The sequence below is a fragment of the Prionailurus viverrinus genome, chromosome D2, assembly GCF_022837055.1.
Source record: "Prionailurus viverrinus isolate Anna chromosome D2, UM_Priviv_1.0, whole genome shotgun sequence".
Classification (NCBI taxonomy): domain Eukaryota; kingdom Metazoa; phylum Chordata; class Mammalia; order Carnivora; family Felidae; genus Prionailurus; species Prionailurus viverrinus.
In genome coordinates this window covers 40766516-40790310 of record NC_062571.1, presented here as the reverse complement: position 1 = coordinate 40790310, position 23795 = coordinate 40766516, and the positions used below count along the sequence as shown (strand labels likewise).

The window sequence follows — 23795 nt, the reverse complement described above, 5'->3', positions numbered from 1 at the left end:
TCTGTGCCACTCCACACTCTACTTCAGTGTTCATGATTTACTCATTCTCCAATGCCTAATGCTTCAAGACTCACCTCACTTTCTAATCACTTTTCAGCTTACAATCAGTAGGCTTCTGTCTCAGTGGTATCACTGAAGGTACTCCTACAATGAGCCCCTAACACCCAAATCTGGTGAACTATGTTCAGTTCTGGCCCATTTGACCTCTCTGTGGAATCAGATACTAGAACATTCCTTTCTTGAAATTGCCTCTTTCTTCTATGTGATTCTCAACTGATTGTCTTATTTATGTCTATTTTTTCAAGTTTTTTTTTTTATCTTCTTCCTGGCCAATGCATAATGATGTTTCCTGAGGAATCCCTAATGTTTTATCCTTAACCTCTGTTTCTTACTCCTTGGGAAAAATCACCCACTCCTTTGACATCCATCATCCCAACTGTGCCAATAAAGCTTGCATCGATCACTGTAACTATGGGAGGGTGAGGAGATCAGGGAGCTGATCAAGGAAAAAGATATGACCATGAGGTGGCAATAGCACTCACAAGCTTTATTCGGATGAAGTTTTGGTAGGTTTGTAGGAAGGGAAGTCTCTCAAGGTGTGAGACCACTGGGGAAGAGGGCAAAGGAACGCTTAGGGAAAAGAAGGATCAGAGGAGGGTTTACATGTCTAGATGATTTCTCCTAGCAGCACAGAAGGGAATCTCTGGGCCAGAGAGTCCAAAGAGCAGCAACGGCTTGGGGTTTTAATGGCACCAGAGGTTTTATCTATTTATAGGTAGCAGATGTTGGGTGCAGTTTCGTAAGGTCTGCAGAGAAGGCAGGCTCTAAATCGCTACGAATCTGCTTGTTTGGTTTCTGTTGAAAACAACTGGATGTGTAAAATCTTGAGCTTGGCATTGGAAGGCTTTTGTGCTAACGGGTCTCAGCCTGCTGTGAAGAAATAAACGACCTAGGGGCCAATATACAGAGACCATTGTTGGCTCATTTATGTAACAGTAACTCCTATTTCTGGATGAGCCCCCAGGAACCTCCAAATTAAACCCAATATCTCTCCACTAAATGTAGGGGTGTTTTTTTTTCCTATTCTACCTCAGTGAAAGGAATATTGATATTAAAACTAAAGCAACCCACCTTGTCTGTCACGGACTCTAATCCATGACCATTTCAATAACTTTACTCTCGTTACACTTTTTACTTCATTTTTACTTCACAGTTTCCATCACCAATGCCTCCCCAGATCATGGCTTCTCTGTATCCTGCCTAGAGTATTATCAGAGTCTCCCAACTATTCCGTAAATACAGTTTTCTTAGAACACAGCCACTCCCAACCATTTACATATTGTCAATGGCTGCTTTCATGCTCCAACAGCTGAGTTAAGTAGTTATACAGAAGATCAAATGACTCACAAAAGCAAAAATATTTCCTCTCTGGCCGTTTACAGAGAAAGTTTGTCAACTCCTAGTCTACGAGGTAAAGTTCATAAGCTTGGTGTGACAGACAAGCCTTTCATAATGGGACCACTCTACATCTTAGTTTTATCAAAACTGTATCCCCCATTACTACGCTCAATCATACCACATGAAACTCTGGATACCAGGATGCTTTATTCTTGTTACCCTTGTCCCTTCCACTCCTTCTGCCCGTTAACATTTCCTGTACTTATCCATTGGTCAGTTGTGTCCTCATTTCTAAGATTCAAGGTCTCTCCTGTCAAGCATTTCCTAAATCTCTCCCAAAGGAGCAATGTATTCTCCTTTCCATATAAATACGTTATAGACTTTGGTCATGGCCCAATTATCTTTTTTTTTTCTTTCTCATGTTTAAAAATTATTTTAGTCTACCCATAAGTAGGGGACAGTTTGGCCAGATATACATTTCTGCATTTGAAATCACATTCCCTCAATTTTGAGAGCATCATGCCATCGTTCTCAAGAAGTCTGATGCCAGTCTGATTTGTGATACTTGTCTTTTTAAAAAAATTTTTAATGTTTATTTATTTTGACAGAGAGAGAGAGAGAGAGAGAGAGAGAGAGCAGGGGAGGAGCAGAGAGAGAGGGAGACACAGCATCTGAAGCAGACTCCGGGCTCTGAGCTGTCAGCGCAGAGCCCGACATGGGGCTCAAACTCGTCAACTGCGAGATCATGACCTGAGCCAAAGTCAGATGTTCAAACGACTGAGCCACCCAGGTGCCCCTGATTTGGGATACTTTGGATACCACAGTCTTTGATATTCTGTTTCATCCCTAGTTATTTTTTTAACAATTTTATACTTTAGAACACTTTTAAATTTACAGAAAAATACACTCCCTCTCCCAAACAGTTTCTCCTGTTGTTAGTATCTTGCATTAGTGGGGTGCATTTATTAGAATTGATGAGATAGTATCTTTGCTTTATTATTACTTTTTCTTTATTTTATTATAATTTACTAAAGCCCACAGTTTACACTAGGATTCACTGTTTGTGTTGTGCCTTCTGTGGGTTTTCACAAATGTTTAATGACATTTACCCACCATTACAGTATCATATAGAATAGTTTCACTGCCCTAAAAATCTGTGCTCTACCTATTCATCTTTCCCTCCCTCCCCACAAGCCTCTGACATCCTGGTATTTTTACTCTCCTCACAGTTTAACCTTTTACAGAATGTCATATACTTGGAACTGTACAGCACGTAGACTTCACATTGCCTTCTTTCACTTAGTAATATGCATCTAAGTTTCCACCTTGTCTTTTCATGGCACGATAGCTCTTTTTTTCCTATCACTAATATTCCCTTTTATGTATGTGCCAGTCTGTTTGGTTGCTTTCAAGCTGAATAAAACCGCTCTAAACATCTAAGGGCAGGCTCTCATGTGGACATAAGCTTTCCACTACTTTGGGTAAATACCAAGGAATGTGATTGCTGGATCACTCGTAGGAGTAAGAGTATGGTCAGTTTTATAAGAAATTGCCAAACTGTCTTCCAAAGTGGTTGCACCATTTTGCATTCCTAGCAGCAAAGAATGAGAATTTCTGTTACTCCACATCCTCTCCAGCATTTGGTGTTGTCAGAGTTCCAGATTTGGGCCATTCTAATAGACGTCTAGTGGTATATCCTTGTGGTCTTAATTTTTGTTTTCCTGATGACCTTTATTTGCCATGGGTATACCTTCTTTGGTGAGGTGACTTTTCACGTCTTTTGCCCATTTTTTTAATCTGGCTTTTGAGTCCTTATTGTTGGATTTTACTACTAACCTTTTACTCGTGTTATAATTATCATCATCAAAATTACTAATAATGAGACCAAACATTTTAGAGTACTTACCAAGTACCAGATAACGTGTAACGTATTTTACAAACGTTATCGCACGTAGTCCTCGTAACAACATTATTTTATCTAGTTGCACCCAGAGATAAATGGCTTAGAGAGATTCAATGATTTATATAAGATCACATAACAAGTAAGCAATAGGTCCAGAACTGCAGCCCTGTCTTTGAATCTCCAGAACCAGAACCTTAACTATGGCATGACACTTCTTCCCTTCCTTCCACTGATGTGTGAAAGGTTCATTTCTTCTGCTTACTTGAGGAACATCAGAAGGTCAGAGAGAGTAGCATGCTGGATGGATGGATGGATGGATGCCTGAATCAATATAACAATCAATACATCTGTATCTCATCTGACTTAGAAACTTGAGACAAAAAACATATCTGCATCTAAAGAAAAACAAAAAGCCTGGGAAACCATTCTTAATTTTTCTACTTAAAGTAGACTACTTTGAATGGTTTTTTTTTTTCATTTCAGAGAAATTAAATTTGTTCCTACAGTCAAAGAGATAACAGTTTAAAGTGTAAGGTTTCTTTTCCTCTCCCAAGTCATTAATCAATTAACAATTTTTTTAAATGTTTATTTATTTTTTTACTTATTTTGAGAGAGAGAGAGAGCATGAGCAGGGGAGGGGCAGAAAGAGAGGGGGAGAGAGAATCCCAAGCAGGCTCCACACTGTCAGCCCAGAGCCCAATGTGGGGCTCGAACTCATGAACCATGAGATCATGCATGACCTGAGCCAAAATCAAGAGTTGGAGGCAACTGACTGAGCCACCCAGTGCCCCTGAATTAACAATTTTTAATCTGCTCTGCTACTCCCTTTCATTGCAATCAGTTACTAATCCAAACAAAGTGATCATCATAATCCATTTAACATACTCAGAAGTTCTCCTGGACATTAAGGCAATTAGTAGAAATTATAAATGCAATGTACACATTATGCAAAAGATGAAAATAAGGCAGTTTATTAAACTTAGAGAGTTCTTGTACTAATGTAAAGTTGAATTCTTCTCAATGGGATGAAAAATTTTAAACCTTTAGGCAGCCCATCCGGCAGCTTCAGGCTTCTTTCACTTCTATACCTTCTCCTCTGGCTGCTGTGTGTGGTTTTCCATGATTATTAAAATTCCACTTCTGGGATGGGAACAAAATTCCCTTCAGGTTCCTCAGGCCTGCAGGAGTAGGGAGGGCTCTCTAGTGGGGTGGAGCCTCTAAGGGAAATTTCCCACTTTTCCCTCTAATCCTGCCACCTCTATCCCGCCCATCTCCCCACCTTCCCCCATTCCCTGCAGTGCTTGAAAACTAGGAGCTCCCCAATCTGCTGGGGTCACACCTTGGTCTCCCTCAACTCAGTTTTTTTCCTGTGCCTCCAAATCTTCGGGCCACATTCCTCTCCTCTCCTCTCTCTCTCTCTCTCTCTCTCTCTCTGGTTACCTTTACCTTTATTCTAAGCGTTAAACTATCCCCACCTTTAGTCTTCCCTCTCCACCAACCCACCATCCTTTCTTGTCCTGAAGTATAAATGCTCAGAATTAAATTATCCAACACATTCATTGCTGGTTTCTCCAAGAAAAGGGGTAAAGAAGAATATGAAGAAAAAGTGACAAAAACCAATGCAGGGAAATGACAAAGGTTCTGGAAATCAATGCCATGCTTGAGGTTCTCATCTCTGATCTACAGTCTAACCTCATGATCTTACATACAGATAATCTGAGGGCCTTTTGTTCTCTTTCACTGAGGAACATGGCTCTCTTAAAGTCTCTTTTCCAGACATCAGGACTTCCCCAGCCTTCACGGAATTAAATAAAAGCTACTATCTTTGAACACCTACTAGGAGTAACGCACTGAGATGTCGTTCTCGTTTATTATTGCATTCAATTCTCTTCTGCATTGTCTCCACTTTACGGATGAGAAAACTGAGTTTCAGAGACATTCGTCATTTGCCCCCAAACATAAAATGCTTATACAGTGCAGAACAAAGATGTGAAGCTAGGTCTTTCTGATTCCTCAACCCTTCTCACTTTCCTACATTGTCCCTTCTTGCCAGAAATTATGTTGGAATGTCAGATAAAAATGAATGGCCATTGAGATGTCCTCTAATCCTATCTGGGTGGTTTATTCTGTGGCCGGGCTGATGACAGTCACTCCCGACCATACCCTCAGGCCCCTACTCTCAGAGGCAGACAAGAATAGAGAGCACACGCTCTTGTTCAGGTATATTTTGGGAAAGGAATCAAGTAATTTCCTCATCAATACTATGGAATAGAAAACCTCTAAAGTCTGGTCCCCTAGATCATAAGTGTCTCTGGACACTTATGTCTGACTCATCACTATATGTAGCCTGACTGACTCATCACTATATGTAGCCTGCTGACTCATCACTATATGTAGCCTGCTGTACCTAGAGCACATAAACCATGTCTGACTCATCACTATATGTAGCCTGCTGACTCATCACTATATGTAGCCTGCTGTACCTAGAGCACATAAACCATGTCTGACTCATCACTATATGTAGCCTGCTGTATCTAGAGCACATAAAGAATGCCCCATGCCTAGCACATGCTCAAGCATTTTTATTGAAAAGCTGAACTGAACCATTCATAACCAAAAGTCAAGGATGCTATGTTTCATCCTTTTCCCAGTCAGTAATAATAAAAACAATAACTGGAAAATATATTCCAAATTTAAGTGGCATCTAATTTAATGAAGACATTACACGTAAACATTCTCATCAAGTCTTCTTTCAGCCTGTCATGTAGCAAATAAGAAAATATTGAGGAAATTGAGCTCTTACTGAGCTGTCCAAAATTGTGAAGTTCTGTAATGTAGATTCAAATCCATGACCTGGTTTCTTTTCGATTTTTTTAGGTTCATAAGCAGGGCTTCATTACTCTGCCTCCGGGAGCATTGACAGAAAGGGAATAGAAGCATCAATGCAAACTGATGTGTCATGTGACCTTGAGTCCTGGTGAACTTTGACCACAGAAGTATGAACTCGTAACTTACGTAATTACACAGGTATATTCTTGTAAAAAATAGGTTCTTTCTTTGTTTTTTTAATGTTTGTTTATTTGGGGGAGAGTGCAAGCAAGGGAGGGGCAGAGAGAAAGGGAGAAAGAGGATCCCAAGTGGGGTCTGCACTGACAGCAGCAAGCCCGATGTGGGGCTTGAACTCACGAACTACCAGATCATGACCTGAATGGAAGTTGACAACTGAACTGACTGAGCCCCCCAGGTGCCCTGTAACAAATATGTTCTTAACCTGAAATGTCCCTTACACATGAAATATTGAATTGTCAAGAGCCACCAATTAAGGGACAATTAGTGATCTTCCAATTAAGCTTTTCTATTTCATTGCCCTTCTTAAAATTATACACTAATTCCTGATTTAAAACCAATCACATAGCAGTTGGACAAAAACAAAACAAAACAAAACAAAAAAAAACAAACCACCCTATTAAGCATTTTGTAACTTTTAGGATTGCTCAGTTCACAGACTTTTATGCCATGGTGTTAATAAAGTGGCAGTTACAAAAGGTAAAGATATCAACACAAGTCAGAATTTTAAAGTACCTTCCTAATAGTAAATGCCCAATAATTTCTATATTGGTATTTGAATGCAATAGCTTTATATCTTTTTTTAATTTTCTTCATTTTAAATAAAAAAAATATTGTGGTCAAGATACTGTCTTTTATTTCTCACTAAAGATCTTCAAATCCACTATAGTTTTAGCGACTGTTCATTTAATGATGCTGGCACAGTGATGCCAACATATAGACCCCTCAGGTTCAAGGAAATACTTCCCGTACCTTTGCTGGGGATAAAAGGACAACATAATTATCTGCCTCTGAACCATTTGGTTGCCCCATACAACAGCTGCTCTCTTGTCTATCAGGACTGAGGTAGACGATCCAGCTTTGACTGCAGAAGTAAATGGGCTGAGAGCGACAGCACGCTCTAGCTTATCAAGGTGGGTGCAGCCTCCCCATCATTCTCGCAGGTGTGGCGGGACCCCAGCAAAGACTTGGTGCCCGCCTCACTTATACTCTTCCTAATGGCAGAGCTGCAAGCTGGGGCCAATGGGTGGCCAGAAGTGGTGGTGCAGGGGAAATGCCAGTGAAACCAAATAAAAAAGACTGACGTGACCATGCTCACGCGTGACTTTCAGGTACTCATAGGAGTAGCCGGCCTCCCGACACAAGTCAGGAAGGGAGTTAACAAGATGCTATCTTCTCATACGGGAGATACACAACTGTGCATGCATGCGTGCACTCTCCCCTTCCATTACAAATATATCATATCTTTTTTTAAAGTTTATTTATTTATTTTGAGAGAGAGAGAAAGCGAGAGTAGGGGAACGGGGGGGGGGGGGCACGGAGAGAGAGGGAGAGAGAGAATCCCAAGCAGGCTCCACGCTGTCAGCCCAGAGCCCATCGTGGAGTTTGATCCCACCAACCTAGAGACCATGACCTGAGCCAAAATCAAGAGTTGGTCACTTAACCAACTGATCCACCAAGGTGCCCCTATCATATCTTTTTTATAGTGTATTTTCTTCACTTAATATATTGTTAACATGCTGGCATTTCTACAGCACTTTTAACGCCTACATAGTATTTATTCCATTATATGGATATATTTCTTTACTTAATCAATCTCTCTTTGATAATTTGGGTATTTCCAGTTTGGGTTTTTTGGGAATAGAATGTGTTTCTATTCTATTTGGGAATAGAAATGTGAAAATATGTTGGCACACATTTCAAATAATTCCCTTAGTTAAAATGTGTAAAAGTGGAATTATTGGTGAAAAGGTTATAAGTATGTTTCAACAACTGTTAACAGATTGCCATGATGCTGTGCAGAAGAGTTCACACTCTGCAGCAGAGAATGATAACACTGTATTAAAGAAGCTGCCTGTTTGACATATTGGAATTGAGAAATCTTGGGATGAATAGAATTTTGTTTAAATGTTAGAGTGAATAAGATTTCACAAATTATTTGTGCCTCGAATTTTGTTAATTCTCTCAATGTGACTGTTACTAATTCTCCACTTGGTTTTAGTCTTTTATTCATTAGAAAAGACTATGGAAGGGGCGCCTGGGTGGCGCAGTCGGTTAAGCGTCCGACTTCAGCCAGGTCACGATCTCGCGGTCCGTGAGTTCGAGCCCCGCGTCAGGCTCTGGGCTGATGGCTCAGAGCCTGGAGCCTGTTTCCGATTCTGTGTCTCCCTCTCTCTCTGCCCCTCCCCCGTTCATGCTCTGTCTTTCTCTGTCCCAAAAATAAATAAATGTTGAAAAAAAAAATTTTTTTTTTTAATTAAAAAAAAAAAAAGAAAAGACTATGGAAGATTTTTTTCAACAACCTTTGGTCAATAGGGAATTATTTTTTGTATGATGTGAAATATGACTCTATCTAAAAATGTCAGCATTTTCAGAATTTGGAAATATGAAATCTCTCCAGATATATTTATGAAGCAAATTAGTGTTCTGTTTTGCATCATATAGGGCCATGTCATTTCTCATGAGGTTTGTTCTTAGGAAGGAAACGAGTTGGGGTGGTGGGAATCAGGTAAATTATTTTTAAATGCTTCCTGTCCCCTTATCAATTAAAGAGTTTCTCACTCCCTGTACTCTCTATATTGAAGTCTAGATTGAGAAAGAGGGAGGAAATGACTTGGGAGGACAAAGCTAGATAAGAAGAGAAGCCAAGAGAAAAAAGAATACCACTGCTTTTGATCCCAGTTGGATTCTAAAAAAGATGAGGCAGACAGGAGAAGATTGTGAGAAGCCATCTCTCATTGCCTCTACTACCACACAAGCAAGAAAATGGTGGGGACTGGGGGGACATGGCCATTTACATGCACCCAGGTAAGTATGGGGAAGTCCAAAATGTTGGACAGCAGCAACTCAGTTTACATCGTGAGAGGACCTGGTTCTCCCAGGAAAAGACCTTTCCATAGCCAACGCAAACACAGTATAAGCCCATAGAATTGCAGGTGGCAGGACTAAAGCAGTGCTCCTGGTTTCCTACAGCCTGAAATTCACATGCAAGAGACTCAGGGGGTCCCTGAATCCATGAGGGGATATGGAGCTACTAAAGGGGTTGGATGTCCAGAAGAAACCTGGCTTCAGGCAAAGACCCCTCAAGGTAAGGGGAATTTGAAACCAGAGGCAAATGATGATGACTGTTGACTACAGTACTCCATGACATCTCAAAAAGTCAGATGGAACCAGTTACACCACCAAAGTTGCTAGGGAAGGATCAGTCTTAGTTGGTCATCCCATGACAGTCACACAATATGAGCCAAATTCCTTGTGTAGATTCAAGGAACCCACTTCTCTTGTCTACAGAAAGTCATATCATCTAAATCACTCCCACAGAATGCAAACTGGGGCAGCCACTCTAGAAAATAGTATAGAGGTTCCTCAAAAAATTAAAAATAGAATTACCCTACAACCCAGCAATTGCACTACTAGGTATTTATCCAAAGGATACAGGTGTGCAGTTTTGAAGGGGCAATGCACCCCAATGTTTACAGCAGCACTATCAACAATAGCCAAAGTATGGAAAGAACCCAAATGTCCATCAATAGATGAATGGATAAAGAAGATGGTGTGTGTGTGTGTGTGTGTGTGTGTGTGTGTGTGTATGGTATATATATATATATATATGGTATGGTGTATATATGGTATATATATATACATATATATATATATATGTATATATATATACAATGGAGCATTACTCAGCAATCAAAAAGAATGAAATCTTGCCATTTGCAACTACATGGATGGAACTAGAGGGTACTATGCTAAGCGAAATTAGTCACTCATAGAAAGACAAATATCATATGACTTCATTCATATGAGAAATTTAAGATATAAAACAGATGAACATAAGGGAAGGAAAGCAAAAATAATATAAAAACAAGGAAGGGGACAAAACTTAAGAGACTCTTAAATACAGAGAACAAACGGAAGGTTTCTGGAGGGGTTGTGGTTGGGGGGATGGGCAAAATGGCAAAGGGCATTGAGGAGGACACTTGTTGGGATTATCATTGGGTGTTATACGTAGGGGATGAATCACTGGATTCTACTCCTGAAATCATTATTGCACTATATTCTGACTAACCTGGATATAAACTATCAATCAATCAATCAATCAATCACCCCCGCAAGTACCACTAGATGTGATCTTGGAAAAGACAAGAATGAGAATAATCATTTGCCTGACTCATCCAAGCAGAGACTAGTTTTCTTTAAAAGGCAGTTAAAATTATTGGAAAGAACACAGACTATAAATTTGGACTAAATACATCCATTCCCTCCTTTTATGCCTCTCTCCCACCCAATGGAGTAGAGGATGGGAAGGAGCTCATGCAGAAAATGAGGACAGTTATAAAAGAATAAACTCTAACCTGTTTTGTCCATCCCAGTTAATATTGAATTTGTTATATTAACACACACATGTGCACAGACACATATTTTCCTCCCTTTTCATTTTTCCAGTTGTTATAATGATCACATATTATATTTTCTCAGAAGAGAAGAAACATTCATTTTTGAAATCTAAACCAGTTTTCTTGAAAATTCCCCTGCAACTATTTATCTCAATACACTTCAAAAGCAGTGGGATCATTTTACCTAAAACATTGCTCCTACATTTTTACTTCACAACCTCCTTGGCAAATCTGAGTTTAACCAACACACATATTCTTTCATCTTGGGTGGCCATTACTTATCATTAATATCTAAGAAGATCTTCCCCAAGTTTTCCATGTGAAAATAGTATTTCAAAAACAAAACAGAGAAGAAAAGTATAAACACTTTACCTTCATCTACATGTGATCTAATTCCATTTTTAAAAGAACATATAAGCAAACCCATTGCTGTTGAAAGAGACAACTAAAACTTAATAGATTATTCCAAGGGACTTAAAAATATAAGACAACTTTTTCCCAGGCCCTTTCTGAGTCATTCCTAAATAGATTTATTTCATCTTGAATTAGACTCAAGGCTGTTCACAGATATAAACAAAAATAAAAACAAGATGATACTGAGTTTGAAGAGCTCACATGTATTAAGCATTTACGGTGGGGTAGACACTTTAAAATGCCTTCTAGGACTGAAGTTTTCAACAACCCTTTGAGGAGTTTCTATACTTACTCAGACTTTATTTTTTTTTAATTTTTTATTCTTTTAAGTTTATTTTTTATTTATTTTGAGAGAGAGCGCGCATGCACGCACACGAGAAGGGTAAGCACACATAGAGAGAGAGAGAGAGAGAGAGAGAGAGAGAATCCCAAGCAGGTTCCCCACTGTCAGCACAGAGACGGACACCAGGCTCAGTCTCAGGAACCATGAGATCATGACCTGAGCCAAAATCAAGAGTTGGACACTTAACTGACTGAGCCACCAGAATCCCCTATATTTATTCATATTTTAACAATTTTAGCAAATTGGGACTCAGGGAGGTGAATTCACTTGCCCAGGTTTGGGGCTAGGGAACAGCAGATCTGACATTCAAGCCTGGGTCCTCCAAAGTCATAGCTTATACTTGCCTTTCTGTTTTTGTCCTTTGAACACGTTTGGGTTTATGTAGCAATAGAAGCAGTGTACTTAGAGACTGGAAACCTGCGTCCACACTCGACCCTTGCCAGGTCTTTGTTGCATTGTTCTAAGCAAACGATCTGTTACATGCTTTGAAAAACAAGGGCTGTCATGAGTATTAAATGGATTTCAATTTCTTCTTTGAAAAAATGAAGGTAACATATCTCACAGAGTTATTTTTGAAGGTTTCATTAATATATGGACAATACAGAGTATGGTAGTTTCCATATACAGCCAGGTCCTTATAAATTATAACAGTTATTATTCATTTTATATATTTAAAACCACTTTGGTTTTACAGTACTACATAGGTATAAGATGATGCTGGCCTTCCAGAAGTAGGGCACAGAATGTGTCTTTCCTGGAAACATTTAAGTACTCAGACAATGATAAATAAAACCACGATGCTTCCCGTGAGATGAACCTTGCTTTGTCTGTCCAAACTCATGTCACATGACTTCCCAATAGAGCCATTTCATGTATCCTTCAGAAGCATAGAGGTCATCCTGGACCACATTCCTTGCTTCCTGCTTTCATTACCCATCTGGAAAGGCTCTTCTTCTCTAAGACAAATCCTTTTCACAGCATAAGTCATAGGGCTTTGGGAATAGCAGTGGTCTGGGGTCAAGATGCCAACTGAGGACCCCTGCTCTGCCCGAACCCACCGTAGTTCAGGAGACTCAGTGCACCTCACCCAGGCTCAGTGCCTACCTGGGTGAAAGGGCTCTCCAAATCCTTTCCTGCTCTAAACATCTGCTACATAATAATTCTGCTCAGCCACTCTATTAAACTTCCTGCAATGACTCTCCTCCCACGTACAGTGCCCTTCTCCCTGTTTCTACTCTGTTTAGAATCAGAATCTAAGGTTTTATTATTTTTTTTAATATAATTTATTGTCAAGTTAGCTAACATACAATGTATGCAGTGTGCTCTTGGCTTCGGGAGTAGAGTCCCATGATTCATTGCTTACATTCAACACCCCATGCTCATCCAACAGATGCCCTTCTTAATGCTTATCACCCAATTTTCCCCTCTCCCGGGTGCCCCCACCCCATCAACCTTCAGTTTGTTCTCTGTATTTAAGAGTCTCTTATGGTTTGCCTCCCTCCCTCTCTGTAACTATGTTTTCCCCTTCCCTTCCCCCATGGTCTTCTGTTAAGTTTCTCAAATTCCACATACGAGTGAAAACATATAATATCTGTCTTTCCCTGACTGATTTATTTCACTTAGCATAATACCCTCCAGTTCCATCCACGTTGTTGCAAATGGCAAGATTTCCAAAACCTAGGGTTTTAAACAGTCCCCTCTAAATTTCCTTGCAGAGCCGGCCTAATCCACCAGCTCCTCAGGCCTTATCAGAGCAGAAAGACTTTTGCCACCCAGAGTTCCTGGAGAGAAAGTCCAAGAGTCGGGCATCACGAGAAGTGTATAGCAGAACTTCACCTTCCAACGCTGGGGATCAATTTTTCATGCCACTCATCGCCACTGGCCCCAGATGCCTGCCAATGACTGTGGGACACAACCCCGTAGCACAAATGAGTGCAGCAAGCTCTCCCCTCCTAAGGATCTCTCCATCGACACGGAAGAAAATACATAAAACAAATTCTCTTTACGCAGTTTAGAAACCAGCTATTGTGTAAAGACATTCAAAGGTTTTTCAGTGTATGAAGGGTGAGGAATCCACGTGTTGTCCCTCGTTAGCTGGGGAGACTGTCTCAAGTTACATTACTTCTGTAAGCCTTAATTCCTGATTTTAAAAAGGGGCAACAATGTCTGGTTGATGAAGCCAATGGGATGATATGGGAGATAATGCATATGAATGAACCAGCCTCTGGCTGTCCTCTAGGAATTCAATAAGAAGAGGTTACCATGAGGACAGCTGTGACAATTATCTTCTCAAAGTCACCAGTGGCTCTCAAGTCTAAGTGAAAGCAGAGAGGAAACAATCAACCCCCAAGGGGTCAGGGCTTTGTCATTCGAAGAAAAAGAGCTTCTTCTCGACATCTGGCTAGTCTAGGACACTGCCTTTGCTCCATACACCATCTCTGCCCTGAGCGTATTAGTTTGCTCTTGTCACTGTAACAAATTAACTTCACTTAGTGGTTGAAACCTGCCTAAAGTTATTCTCTCACATTTCCAGAGGTCAAAAGTCCAACATGGTCTCACGAGACCACAGCCAAGGTATCAGTCGCACTGGTTGCCTCCAGAGGCTCTAAGAAGAATGTTTTTTCTTGATTTTCTCAGCCCATAGCGATGGTCTGTATTCCTTAGCCTGTGGCCAACTCCCTCCACTTTCAAAGTTCACTGCCTTTGTCTGGGTCTCCATCGTCACACAGCCTCGTTCCTTGACTCTGGCTTCTCCTGCATCCCTCTGATAAGGACCATTATGATTGTATCTGGCCCAAGTGAAGAATCCAGGATAATCTCCACATCTCAAGGTTTAACTTTAACTTAATCACATCTGCAAATTCCCTTTTGCCATAGAACGTAGCATTCACATCTTCCAGAGATTAGGATATGGACATATTTAGGGGCTGTTTACTCAGCTTACCACCCAAATTTCCATGGTGATTGCTTACAGATTCAGTTCTGCCACTCTTTCTAATCCATAAATCTAGCCCAGAGGGCACTTGAGTTGACCAACAGAACTGTGAGTACAGATTTCTATAGAAAACACATATTACTCCATCAAAGTTACCCAAATTAAAACATGTGGCTCTGTTTACTGAATCCACACATCCATATGCTTTGGGAGAGAGACAGAAGCCAAAACTTTTTTGCAAACATTTCTAATAAAGGAAAGGAAAGCATCCAGCTGGACATGTACCAGCAGTGGAACTACTCCGGAAAGCTTTTGAAAAAGTTCAATTGCACAATCTCTAAGCACACTTTCAGCACTTTCAGGGTTGAGATACAACCCTACAAACACTCACAGTCACTCTCATCATTGGGCTTACTTCCAACAGCACATGCACATGAAATTATGCCCGAGTTTTCATCAGACACAAGACAACTGGGAAAGAAAATAATAAAATGTGTAACAAGGTCATTATGGCATTCATGTTTTTATTCCTTTTACTATTTAAACAGGAACACTTAGATAAGCACACACGTATAATGAACCAGGGTTGATAAAACATGCAACAATGTCAGACCAGATACTTTACTTTGTCTTTTACTTTTAGAGTCCATTTTTGAAAGTATTACCTCTGGTGCTCTCTCTAAAATAACAAAATAGTTTTATTGCTGAGCGCTTTCTGATTATTCAAGCTCCTTCTCTCCATATGCCTTTGCTGTGATACTAAGAGAAACACTGTTATTAAAAGATCCTCATGTTATCTGAGCTCTTAAAAAAACAAAAACAAAAGCAAAAACACTGACCATACAAAATTCCATCTAAAGTATCGTGTTTTACAAGCATTATAAACATTTATAGGCAACTTGAATTGTTATCTTATTTACTCAAATGTCCAATCTGCACACCAACATAAAATAACAATTCCACATTTCCATTTGTCAAAGCATCGGAAATTAATTAATATGGTGGTAAGATGGACATATTTCTACCAACAAGGGAGTTCCAACATCAGATACCCTCCAAGTTTACAAGACCTAATATTTCATAAAATTCAAAGTGTTCACATTTGTTGTCATCTGATTTACATAGTAATTCTTTTGCATCTCATTGTGAATAATCCATGCCCAAAATAAGTTTGTATTGTCAAGTCTCTAGAAAAGCATTGTTTATGCATTCATTTACTCGTTCCATCATTTAGCAAATATTTATCGAATGCCTACTATCTGCCAGATGAGGCACTGAGCTAGTCGCTAGAGACAAAGCAATGAACAAAATTAATAAGCTTAGTTCCCATTCTTTATAACAAGTTACATGTTGCTTACTTCTCATCTCAATGCCTCAAATCCAATCTGTAATAGCATAAATAAAAACAAAGTTTGCAACACATATAAAATTTAATCAGTGTATGTTTTCACTATTTTGAGCTTAGTGAACTCAACGTTGAATTATGTATATTAAGTCTCTAGATTACCAGTCTTTTTTTCAGTGCATTTAGGAAATTGCCTCCACCAGACATGCGGCATTGGAAAAGAAACTGGACGAAAACAGCTTAAACTCTCCCATAGAGAATAAAAAGTTACGCCCATAGGACTTCCCCTGTCCCCATAAGTATTAAAGATCATGACTCCGAGGCTAGGAAAGTAACCACCAAAAGTACCTATAGATAAACTGGCAGTGAGGAGGCTGGGGATCCTATCCTGAGAAACAGAGTGACTTGATGACTGACAAATTTCAGCACGTATGAAAGTAAATGAGGGCACTAATTCTAGGAAAACAGGCATAAACTAAGACATACAGTCACCCAGGGACAAACCACCTACCCTCTTTGGCCATTGTTTTCTCGGCCAGTTGGCAACAATGGCACATATGTTTATGAAAATATGAAATAGAATAGAAACGAAAACTCCTTGAAAAAGCACAGAGTGCTACACAAATCGTGATTTTCCTGTTAATTAAAATAATTAATTTTCAGTGTGCTCTGTGAGTTGACTCAGAGGAATTTTTTAAATATATATATTTTTTAATGTTTTTATTTATTTTTGAGAGAGAGAGAGACAGAGAGGCAGAGCTTGAGTGGGGGAGGGGCAGAGAGAGAGGGAGGCACAGAATCAGAAGCAGGCTCCAGGCCCTGAGCTGTCAGCCCAGAGCCCCACGCAGGGCTCAAACTCACAAACCTGAGCCAAATCGTGACCTGAGCCAAAGTCGGTCGCTTAACCAACTGAGCCACCCAGACACCCCAAGGGATTTTCTTAAAAAAACATAAACACTAGGGCACACGGGTGGCTCAGTCAGTTGAGCATCCGACTTCTTTTTTTTTTTTTTTTTTTCAACGTTTTTAATTTATTTTTGGGACAGAGAGAGACAGAGCATGAACGGGGGAGGGGCAGAGAGAGAGGGAGACACAGAATGGGAAACAGGCTCCAGGCTCTGAGCCATCAGCCCAGAGCCCGACGCGGGGCTCGAACTCACGGACCGCGAGATCGTGACCTGGCTGAAGTCGGACGCTTAACCGACTGCGCCACCCAGGCGCCCCTGAGCATCCGACTTCAACCTTGTGAGTTCAAGCCCCACATCGGGCTCTGCGCTGGCAGTGGGGAGCCTTCTTGGGATTCTCTCTCTCTCTCTCTCTCTCTCTCTCTCCCTCCCTCTCTCTCTCTGCCCCTCCCCCACCTGCACATGCTCTTTCTCTCTCTCTCAAAATAAATACACTTGAAAAAAAATACACACTATATCACCCAGGAGTTATAGTAAAACACCAAAAGACGCCTTTAAAAAGTTATCAGGGCCTCTAACACCTTTCCTCAGCTGGTCAATTAGTAGCACTCCTATTTTCCAACCCCAGCCGTTTATCCATGAGAACAAATGAAACAGGAAAGTAGTGCCATGGATAGTGATAGAAACCTGCATCCCAACACAGCAGAAGCTGAAACTAACAGCCGTGACAAACAGGCATACCACATCACAGCCTTAGACTGCTAAATCCTTATTAATCTTTAGGGGAATTTTTCAATCTGCAGCTGTAAGTCTGACCTAGAATGCATCTTCTCTGAAAAGAACAATACAGTAGCGATTCAGATAACATTCAATATTTTTCCTCACCATAAAGCATTCAGTCTTATCCCAGGACATGCAAAAAACCTAATGACTTAAAGCAGACATAAAACATTTACTTCTGTATTAGGAAGGGGAAAAAAAACGGGATACTGACATTAACACGATCTAAAAAAATCAGGATAAAGCATTGCCCAAATGGATTCTCTGTTACAGTGTGCTATAATAGTATTTTCCAGTGTGGGAGGGCTTTATAGCAGCAAACAGAAAAAATAAAAGAATGGATACAAGAGAGACTGGAAAGGACTCTCTAGGGAGGAAAATGAAAGAAATTAAATGAAAGAAATTAAATAAAATAAACAATGAATTAGAGGAAATGATGGAGAGGAAACTAAATCCCCTCTTACGAAATCGAAAATGTTCCTATTTGTGATCATCGGGTTTCTGACGGTCAGCAAGGCTGCAAGGTATGTGGCCTCTAGATTTGTAAAGTAGAAGGGTTTGAAAGAGATCACAATAGATGCCCCAGAAAGGCCTGCCAAGAAAATTCGGTAGTCAAATTGGGAGAACTTCCCTCCTCTTCGGTTCTTAAAACAAGAGGACTATCATCAATGCCAGAAACACAACAGCACATGGCAAGGAGTAGAAGACACTCGCCACGTCTCCATAACATTTGTAACAACAGGGGAGAAAAACTGCTAGCGTGTGCCCCAGTGCTATTTCTCATCAACTGCCTTAATAATAGAACCTGATTACTGGCTAAAGACATTTTAGCTGAGAATAAAACTACATTTGCCAGCTTTCCTCGCAAGTAAGTGTGTTGGCCATTGGGATTTAAGCAGGATGATCTCCAAGTGATCCTAAGAGGAAGACGTATCCAAATCTGCCTCTTCCTCCTTCCTGTTATCTAGGATGTTAATGTGATCTCTGAAGCCCATGCAGCAATGGTCCAATAGATGGTTTATGTTTAGATTGATGAAGCAAGGAGATAGAAATTCTAGAGAAATGGGGCACCTGGGTAGATCAGTCAGTTAAACGTCTGACTCTTGGCTTCAGCTCATGGTTCATGGGATGGAGCCCCACTTCCAGTTCTGCCTGACAGCATGGCACCTGCTTTGGATTCTCTATCTCCCTCTCTCTCTGCCCCTCCCCCTCACTCTCTCTCAATCTCTCAAAATAAACAACAACAACAACAAAAAAGAAATACTATTGAAGCAACCGGAATGGCCCTAAACTACAAACTCCTGGATGTCATTTACATGAGAGACAAATGTACCCCTATCTTATTTAAATCACTGTTATTTGGGGTTGTTGTGACCTGCTAAAAATTACCTTAAAGAATTGTTGAATTAATATTAAAAGGTTAACCTTTTATGAATGACTTGTAATATTGTACCAGTTGCATTTTCAAGATGGAGTTTATTAGTTATTTGCAAATACAGTACATACTAATTTGGATTCTTCATTGAACCTTGTAAACATTTGTCCCCTTTGCCTGTGTTCTCTTTCTCTACCTCTTCCTCTCTCCCTCCCTGCCCCAAAATTGTGATATTTCACTCCTCAGTACTTCAGCCTACATCTCTTGGACATAAAGATATTCTCCAACATAACCAGAATACTAACTTTATGGCTAAACTAATTGAGACTAATTCCGTAAATCACTTAATATGCAGTCTAAGTTAAAGTTCCCCCAATTACACCAAAAATACTCCTTGAAAATGCTAATAAAATAGGTATCTGGTGAGTCTGAGGAATAAAAAGAGAAAGTGAGAGAGAGATCTGTAAAAAATAAACTATATTGGGAATGAAAAAAGTATTTAACTAGATATGTGGTACACTTGAGACATAGAAAAAAGAATACTAAGAGCAACTCTATGATAATAAGCTTGAAAACTTAGACATAATGGAAAATTTTTATTAAAATTTTATATTTCAAGAAGAAACATAAAAACTTTATTAATCCAGCAAGTATTGAACAAATGGAATTGATAATAGAAATTTCCTCTATCCCTACAAAAGCATGGGACTCAAAAAATCTTTGCTGGCTTCAGAATCTGTTCCCCACTCTCTGTTTCTCTTCTGTTTCTGGCCTACAGAGATATTTATCAGCTTTGTTAACCATTTTTCATCTATTTTCCTAATTTAGATGTTTATACAAGAGACAGAGAGGATTATGGAAACTCACATTTTGTCATCTACTGGAAAGCCACAAAAACACACGTTTTTCAAACACATATATGCCATTGTCCATGCATTTGGCAACATGTACAAGAAATGTCAAACTCAAAGCCACTCTGGTTATTTAAGTCACTGTTCCATATTTGTACAAGTTCAGGATAAAGAGAGGGCATCCAGATGGATCCATCCAGCAGTTAAATAGCATCATCAAGGACTAAAGTGTCTTCATCTCTTCTCTCCCATGTGCAGAGTTATAGTCAGTTTGAAGCTGGTTTCACCCCAGGCCATAAGATAGATGCCAGAAGCAAATGAGGCTCTGTACTTCCTGGTTTACATCTGGCAAAAAAGAGAGATTCATTCCCACGGTTCTTCCTAGGTGTAAGGAAGCTTCTTCCCACACAAACTTCCACAAACTGTTCTCTACACCTCACTGGCCCAAGTTGTACCAATCTCTGGGAAGATAAACTTAAGATAAAAGTACAAGTTCCCTTCCATTATATGGCTGAGTAGCTTTCCTTTATATGTCACATCTTCCTTATCCATTCATTCATTGGATGGACACTTAGGTTGCTTCCGTGTCTTGATAAATAAACCTGCAATAAACCTGCAATAAACATGCAAACAGTGATTTCATTGTCTTCAGATATATAACCAGAAGTGAAATTGCTGGATCACATGGTCGTTCCATTTTTAACTTTTTGAGAAATTTCCATACTGGTTTCCGTAGAAGCCTTACCAGTTCACACAGGCACCAACGGTGCACAAGTGTTCACTTTTCTCCACATCCTCACAGGTACCTGCTATCTTTTGTCTTTTTGACTGTAGTTACTCCAACAGGTGTGAAGTGATATTTCACTGCAGTTTTGACTTGCATTTCCCTGATGCAAATATCCCTGAATATCTGCTCAGGAACTTTCTCTTCTAATGCCGCATATCCATATGGAAGTGCAAACAAAGTAAGTTATGAAAACTTAAAAGACACAGAGAAGATGGCTGAGGCTACAACTTTGGCCATGATACACACTGTTGACAAGCTGGCTGTTGCTCTAAAGACAGCAAGGACACTTTGGCAAGCTTTTCTCCAAATTTCTGTCAGCTATGGGCATAGCAGACATATAATGGCCAGCTACAAAAACCCAGGGAATCATCCTGGTGTGCTACAGAAGATGCAGGGCCACGGAGGTGAAGCAACAAAATTGCTCAAAGTTCACACAGCCTGAAGCCAGCCAGAATCTCCCACATGGTTAGGGTAATGTCTATCTGCAGCATCTCTGGGCACTCCACTAGAGCTGAGAGGTTCAACTACAGGCAGAGGTTCAAGTAACAATAGTAAAAGAATCAAGCCAAGCCGTACAAAATATTGGTACCCAAAGAGTTCCAAAAATAAATTTTTGCCCACATCCCATAGCAAGATGTAACAGCACTGAGTATCTCTGGATTTGAATGTCCCTTTTATGGGGTACAAGGTGGCAAATTCCAAAAAGAAGGAGTGAAGACTGCAGCATACGCTAATTCTCTGGTGTGCTTGGATCTGACCAGACAAAGTGTTTCTGACCTTGGCCTGATTGACATTTTGGGCCAGATAATTCTCTGTTGTGGGGCTTGCCATGTACCTTACAGGATGTTGGAAAAATCTCTGACCTTTACCTACTAGATGCCATACTCCCTCCTCCCCGGTGAGGACAACCAAAATGCCCTCAGACATTGCCAAATTTCATGCATCTGGGCCACCACATGGAGACAGCAAAATACAGCTTCCTCCGTTGCAGCTGACAGTCTCCCAGAGTTGGATCTAGAGAAACCAAGTTTGAATCACTTCAACTTCAACAGTTCTTCAGCACTTGAAGCTGGAAAGCAGAAGTTACAAGTGAAGCATTTAGGCTAGGAGCAGTCGTGTGCTAGAGTTAGCTCACGCCCGCTCCTGCACCTGCCTTCAAGAGCCAACTATGGGCACCTCTTCCCAACTCCATGTTCAGTAATGTCACATTGGTAACCTGAAACCAGTCATGGTGACAGTATCTATACCACAGAAGTTGGCAGATGCTATCAATTTGAGGTTTGGGGCTTTTTTTTGCTTTGGTTTTGTCTTTCCTCTCTTAGAACCAGTTGTTAGGCACTTACCAGCACACCGTTGGCTAGGAATGAGGTGCTACATGCCCACAGACATGATGAAAGCCATGGAGAAGAGCAACACAATCCAGTCTTGCAAGATCCTAGACCTTTCAGGATGAGCTCTTCTAGAAGAATGGCTCTGTCATAGACTAACGATTTTTGAGGTCATATTAAATAATTTTTAATCAATAGCATTATATCTGAGTCTCAGAGGCCCTATGTATCCCCTGTCATGGAGGCACATCAAATATAATGCAATATTAGAATTGGTGTAGATCATCGTAGGCAGAATAATTATACTAAGGTGGATCAATACGCTGTCTCTAGAATGTAGGCTGCTCTGGTAGTTTATGAAGGGAATCAATAGTATTCAGAATTGGATTTAAAGAGTGGATGGGTGAGGAGGATGGGGAGATACACATGATGATCAATTGAACAGGATGCCTCAAGGTATTACCCAACCCCAGTTTCCTATCCGGTAGCTAAAAATCAAAAAGAAAGCAAGAAAGAAACGTAACTTATATTTAAATTTATAATTTACAGGGGCGCCTGGGTGGTGCAGTCGGTTAAGCGTCCGACTTCAGCCAGGTCACGATCTCGCGGTCCGTGAGTTCGAGCCCCGCGTCGGGCTCTGGGCTGATGGCTCGGAGCCTGGAGCCTGTTTCCCATTCTGTGTCTCCCTCTCTCTCTGCCCCTCCCCCGTTCATGCTCTGTCTCTCTCTGTCCCAAAAATAAAATAAAAAACGTTGAAAAAAAATTTTTTTAATAAATAAATAAATAAATTTATAATTTACAAATAATTTTCCTAAAATAAAAGGAGGTTTGAATCTCATGTTTGAAAAAGCATGTGATAACTGGAAAAAGTGATCTAGGCTAGTTGAACTCTAGGACATAGCTCAGTAAAATTATTTTTAACTTTTAAAATACAGAGGATATTATAAGCATATGCCAAAGATTATCTTCCAAAATGTCAAGCTTTTCACCAACTTGATTAAAAGTTACGAGCACAGTGCTAGAACTCTTTCCCACATGGGCACAGTCCCAGCTACCTCTTGCCCAAGACATGGGTTGTATCTGTGAGCAGTCATTGAAAACACTACTAGACTAATCGGTGCCCCTTAGTTGGCTCTGTAACCCCCAAATCCTTTTGTATAACATATTCAACCAGTCCGTAGGCCTAAATGCAGCCAAAGGAGCTCTAGGAAAAAAAACCAAACAATAAAAAACATCACATTGTCTTGTGAAAGTTTATCCAGTAGCAAAACTTAGGATTCCACTGATAAACTAAATTCGGTTATCATGAACAAATTTCAAGGATATGCATATGAAGTATCATTTCAAGTGAGAACAAGCTATAACCTCTTTTATGCACTGATTAGTGAATATTAAAAAAAAAAGTGGGTACCACACAGCTTCCTTTCCTGAATGCATTAACAATAGTGTTGGAGATATTGTTTGTGAGCCCAGCCTTTATATCACCAAGATCATGCCTAGCAAGGAAGTGAGGGTGGTGTTTTTCTCTGTAATAATTCACAAGTTTGGCCTTCTTAAATATGTGACTCAAAGAAAATAAATCACTCATATGCCATTATTCAAAATCAAATGAATCTACAAAACAAGTCTTACAAAATCTCTAAAGTTGATGTTTTTAAATTTAAAATGGTCACTTTGAAATGCCTAGAGTCTGGAAATAAAGCTTCATGATTTGACACCATTTAATTATCTATTTAGATGACGAATAATCCTCTTCTCAAACATATTCACATAGCACGCAGATATAGCGCGCGCGCGTGCACACACACACACACACACACACACACTTGATCTGTTGCAATTAAAGGTCATAAATACACCAAAATGTCTTATTACTAAGACTTTACACCCACAAAGTAAAACTTTATAGGTTACTGCTTTTAAAGCATGTTAAATTCAAAGCAATTCTTATTCTCCTGCTATTTA

At 40.0% G+C, this 23795-nt stretch overlaps 1 long non-coding RNA gene across 1 annotated transcript in view; it reads right to left on the bottom strand.

Annotated features, from left to right (window-relative positions):
• Positions 1–20296: 20296 nt before the first annotated feature.
• The window catches only part of LOC125148313 (uncharacterized), a 29471-nt gene continuing 25972 nt past the window's right edge, over positions 20297–23795 (bottom strand). The window contains exon 3 of the long non-coding RNA XR_007145490.1: positions 20297–20328. This is a non-coding gene — a long non-coding RNA (uncharacterized LOC125148313). The remainder of the gene's footprint in view (positions 20329–23795) is intronic.